This window comes from Passer domesticus, chromosome 9, assembly GCF_036417665.1.
Source record: "Passer domesticus isolate bPasDom1 chromosome 9, bPasDom1.hap1, whole genome shotgun sequence".
Taxonomy (NCBI): Eukaryota; Metazoa; Chordata; class Aves; order Passeriformes; family Passeridae; genus Passer; species Passer domesticus.
The window spans coordinates 15138308-15143658 of NC_087482.1; the positions used below are offsets into that span (position 1 = coordinate 15138308).

Below are 5351 nucleotides of genomic sequence, written 5' to 3' on the forward strand. Positions count from 1 at the left end.
CAGAAGAAGGGGCCATCGCCTACCCTGGTGGGGCAGCAGGGCTTAACTCCAGTGTTGTTTAGAGGGCAAGGCCAGGGAGCTCAGGGGCAGAGGCAGGGATGTGTTGGTCTCAGGATGGGCTGGAGGGTGCTCGGCTGGGCCTGGGGTCTCCAGAAGACCTTGAGAATTGGCTGGGATGGGATGCAGGGAGATCAAAAAAGGGATGAAGGCATCTTGGGGAGACCCATGGGGAGAGCAGGTGGCAGTGCGATCTACAGGGTAGTAGGAGGTTTCCTTGTAGATGGCTGTTCTTGGGTTCCCTTCACAGAACAGTTGAGAGGGCTGTCCAGGCCGTTATTACTGTGGGAGGAGCAGCTCACGCTGTCTGGGTGTGAGGTGCAGCCACCGTCTTCCAACTCCTGTCCAGAGGTGCTCCTGTGAAGAGAGGAGGTGGCTGAGGCCCCAGCTGCCAGTGGCACACAGGGACCCTCGTGCACAGCAGGGCCCAGAGCTGGCAAGGCTCCCCAGCACGGCTGGAGCTGCTGGCACAGCTGGGCCCAGCTGGACAGCTGCCCCTCAAGGCCCCGGCCAGCAGGGCACGGCTCTGGGCAGGGTCCCTGGCCAGGAGCGGGCCCCAGAGCGCCTCTGCCTTTCAAGGGCAACCTCGGCCCTGCTCTTTCTCCTCCCCACCTCCCTCTGCCTCTGCCCTGTGCCCCTGGGGCTGCTCTTGGCCAGGCAGCCTCAGTGGGAGCCAGCCCAGCAATTGAGAGGCCAACGAATGAAATCAGCAGCAGCAGAACCCTCAGCAGAGTTATTTGGACAATCATGGACTGGCAACAACTCGACCCCAGGCTCTCTGGGAATGTTTCCTCTCTGCATTAGGTTTTCATAAGAACCTATTCCTGGGAAAGGTGTCGAAAACACCATTTTCTCATCCAGTAACTCCAAATTCAGACAGAGCATAAAATAATGATAATCTCCGAAAGAAGCAGGCCTGCCATTAACCTTGGCCAGCAGCTTGCTCCCTGACAGAAACCCCTTCCGAGGCCACCCTGGGCATTGGGAACAGGTCTTGTGGTGCCGGCTGCATCTGTGGGAGCAATGGGGAGTGCGAGCCCGTGCTGTGCTGCACTGCTGAGCTGGCAGCACGCTGGATACGGGCAGGACGTTCTCTGTTTCCCCCAGAGCTGGGGCCTGCAGGCACCTTGCCGGCCCTTGGCACAGGCTGTGCCAGCCAACAAAGCCCAGCAGGCCGGGAGGAGAGCCCGGGGGCAGCGCAGCTACTTGGGCAGTGGCTACTGCCAGGGACACGGGCCAAAGCCATCCCTGAGCAGCCACTGCCACCCCTGGCCCTCCCTGCCCCGTGACAGCTCCCCCAGCCCCAGGGGACAGGCTCAGGCCCTGTCAGGACCCAGCCCAGACCCTGCCCAGTCGAGAGCCAGGGCTGGCTCTGGCCCTGGGCTGGCGGCAGGGCTCCCGCTCGGGGATGCTCCTGTGCCTTGGGCCTCTGGGCACTCAGGGCCAGCTCCGCAGCAGCTGCAGCGCCAGGGACGTTGCTGCACCAGTCCCGTTTCCCCGGGGCTCTGAACCAGCTCCAGAGGCCTGGAAGCCGAGGCGCCTCCAGCTTTGGCTGCTGCCGGGCTGGGCAAGGGCAGGCCCTGGGGGAAGAGCTGCTGCCACACAGCCCCGGCCAGGGCTGAGCCTGGCACAGCAATTACCTGCTGTGCCTGTGCCCGTGTCTGGCTTTGCCTTCTTTCCGGCAGCAGGGGCTGGCATCGAAGATGGAGTGCTTCCTTCAAGAAATGCCACCTTCCACTGAAGCACTATGTCCATCTCTTGACAAAGGAAGGGAGACAGCTGCATCAGATGGAGCTGTTCCCAATTGGGTGGTGGCATCAGAGGTAATATTTGTGAAATTTATGGAGCAGGAAAATGGCCAGGTTACAGTGGCATGATGAGAGCACTTCTACCTCCAAACAGACACCCTTTTCCTAATCTGCAGGGCTGGATATTGTGGGGGATCTCAGGGTGTGTTACAGTTTGGGATGCCTGTCAGCTGATGCCAAATAACTTCATACAGAGCCTGGGCAGAAGCTGCAGCCAGGCCAGGCTGGGAAACAGCCCTGCAGGGCGTGAAAGCAGCAGCGGGGCAGCGAGGCTGCCAGGGATCCCTTCCTGCTGTGCCGGGCACGGCGTGTCAAGATGTGCAGCCAAAGCTCCCGGCTGCTGAGTCCCAGGGGAAGCATGAGGGAAATGCACCCACCTTGTCTTGTCTGCAGGAGTTCCTTCAGCTCTTGCCTCATCTGTTTGGATGGTTCCAGGGATATCTTATCTGTTGTATCTTGGATTTTCCCTGTTGGAGCACCTTAGAGAAAAATATTTCCATTTCCCAGGAATGGATCCGACAAAAGTAGGGCTCAGCCTGTGGGGTCAGCAGGGACACACTACTCACCCCTGTGACGGGAGCTGGGCTTGAGTGCAGCATCCAAGGTAGGAGCTGGAGAAGTCCTCCCTGTAGACACATCTGTAACACAACAGCCACAGAAGCTTCTGTCACCTGGTGCCTGCCCGCTTGTCTACAATTCTTCCTTGGTGGCACACTGAGAACATACCTGCAGGAGGCTCCAAGGGCTTCAAAACTTTCTTCATCCAAGCTGATGGAGAAGCCTTCCCAGCACCCTCATCTACAATGCAGCACAGATGAGAACGTTTTCCAGTGTGTGCTGGGATCTCTTTCTGCCACAGGGAACTGGGCACTGCCAGGGAGTCGGGTAAGGCCATGGGAGCCAGATGTGAATAGACATGGCCAAAGCTGCCCAGGGGCCTGGGGAGCTCTGGGCTGGCTCCTGGTCACTCTCCACACTCTTTCCCTGCCCTCAGCAACATTCCTTGTTGGGGTGGCTGGAGCAGTGTAGGGCCCTGGAACTCTCCCCCTCACACACAGAAGAAATCCTCCCTAAAGCATGGGGGGAAACTGCAGCAGGCAGTGCCACAGCTATCCATCCTGCCCTCCCTCTGTCCCTCCTGCCCTCCTTCTGTGGGGAAACCCCCCAGATCCCAAGGGCAAACAGCCAGGCCCTCTCAGGACACACTGGAGCCTTGCTCTCCCCCTCTGTCCTTTCCCCACCGTGGGCACCCCGTGCAGTCACTCCCAGGTTTCAGGACATGTCTCCCATGGAGGGACCCCAGCAGGACTGCTCAGTGCCCTGAGCCTGCTCGGGATAATTCCCCTGGGCTGTGCTGCTCTAGTCCAGGCTGTGCCCGCACTGCCAAACAGCAGAGAGGGCAGCTCAAGCCGCAGCAGGGCTCAGGCCCAGAGGCACAGCAATTACCTCCTGTGCCTGTGCCTGGCATGGCCTCCCTTCCTGGAGCTGAGGCTGGCATGCAACCACTGCTTCCTCCGGGAAATGCTTCTTTCTCCGCAGGCTCTCCTTTCATTTCTGGAGAATGGAAAAGAGACAGCTGGATCAGATGAAAACATTCCTGACTGGGAATGGGGAAGGGGACAATTTCAGGAGGCATCACTTGTGAAAGGAATGCATAAGGATCAGAAAACACCCAGGATTTTGGGACAACCCAAGGCTGCTTCCTTCCCCAAACAGCCCCAACATCTGATCTGCCTGGACACCAGGAAATTGCAGGGGATCTGAGGGTGGGCATGGCCTGTGGTGCAATTGGGGCTGTCTGCCAGCTGATGCCAAATGCCTTCCTGCAGAGGCTGGGCAGAAGCTGCAGCCAGGCCAGGCTGGCAAACAGCCCTGCAGGGCGTGAAAGCAGCAGCGGGGCAGCGAGGCTGCCATGGATCCCTTCCTGCTGTGCCGGGCACGGCGTGTCCAGATGTGCAGCCAAAGCCCCCGGCTGCTGAGTCCCAGGAGCAGCATGAGGGAAACGCACCCACCTTGTCTTCTCTGCAGACGTTCCTTCAGCATTTGCCACATGATTTCTAATGGGTCCTGGAATTTCCTGCCTGCCATGTCTTTGGTCTTTCCTGACAGAGGACCTTAAGAGAAAGTAGTTCCATTTCCCAGGAATGGACCCCACAAAAGCAGGGCTCAGCCTGAGGGGTCAGCAGGGACACACTACTCACCCCTGCCATGGGAGCTGGCCTTTTGTGCAGCATCCAAGGTAGGAGTTGGTGAGGTCGTCCCTGCAGACACGCCTGTAACACAACAGCCACAGAAGCTTCTGTCACCTGGTTCTTACCAGTCAGTCAAACATTACGCCTTGGTGGGACAGTGAGAACATACCTGCAGAATGCTCAGAGTGCTTCACAACTTCAGAGCGCCAGGCTAATGGAGAATCCTTCCCAGCATCCCAGTCTGGAAGCAAACCAAGATGAGAACTGTTTCCATTGTGTGCCAGGGCTGGCTCTGGCCCTGGGCTGGCGGCAGGGCTCCCGCTCGGGGCTGCTCCTGTGCCTTGGGCCTCTGGGCACTCAGGGCCAGCTCCGCAGCAGCTGCAGCGCCAGGGACGTTGCTGCACCAGTCCCGTTTCCCCGGGGCTCTGAACCAGCTCCAGAGGCCTGGAAGCCGAGGCGCCTCCAGCTTTGGCTGCTGCCGGGCCGGGCAAGGGCAGGCCCTGGGGGAAGAGCTGCTGCCACACAGCCCCGGCCAGGGCTGAGCCCGGCACAGCAATTACCTGCTGTGCCTGTGCCCGTGTCTGCCATCGCCTTCCTTCCTGCAGCAGGGGCTCGCACCGAAGATGGAGCGCTTCCTTCAAGAAATACCACCTTCCACTGAAGCACTATGTCCATCTCTTGACAAAGGAAGGGTGACAGCTGCATCAGATGGGGCTGTTTCCCACTTGGGTGGTGGCATCAGAGGTAATATTTGTGAAATTTATGGAGCAGGAAAATGGCCAGGTTACAGTGGCATGATGAGAGCACTTCCACCTCCAAACAGCCACCCTTTTCCTAATCTGCAGGGCTGGATATAGTGGGGGATCTCAGGGTGTGTTACAGTTTGGGCATGGCCTGTCAGCTGATGCCCAATAACTTCCGGCAGAGGCTGGGCAGAAGCTGCAGCCAGGCCAGGCTGGCAAACAGCCCTGCAGGGCGTGAAAGCAGCAGCGGGGCAGCGAGGCTGCCATGGATCCCTTCCCACTGTGCCGGGCACGGCGTGTCCAGATGTGCAGCCAAAGCCCCCGGCTGCTGACTCCCAGGGGAAGCATGAGGGAAATGCACCCACCTTCTCTTGTCGGCAGGGGTTCCTTCAGCTCTTGCCTCATCTGTTTGGATGGTTCCAGGGATATCTTATCTGTTGTATCTTGGATTTTCCCTGTTGGAGTACCTTAGAGAAAAATATTTCCATTTGCCAGGAATGGATCCCAGAAAAGCAGGGTTCAGCCTGTGGGGTCAGCAGGGACACACTACT

At 58.9% G+C, this 5351-nt stretch overlaps 1 long non-coding RNA gene across 1 annotated transcript; it reads right to left on the reverse strand.

Moving 5' to 3' along the window:
* Positions 1-285: 285 nt before the first annotated feature.
* On the reverse strand, positions 286-2505 carry LOC135307450 (uncharacterized). The gene is made up of 3 exons (XR_010368169.1): positions 2432-2505; positions 2243-2344; positions 286-414 (listed from the first exon to the last, which is right to left on the reverse strand). It is a non-coding gene; the product is annotated as an uncharacterized LOC135307450 (long non-coding RNA).
* Between the last annotated feature and the right edge of the window lie 2846 nt (positions 2506-5351).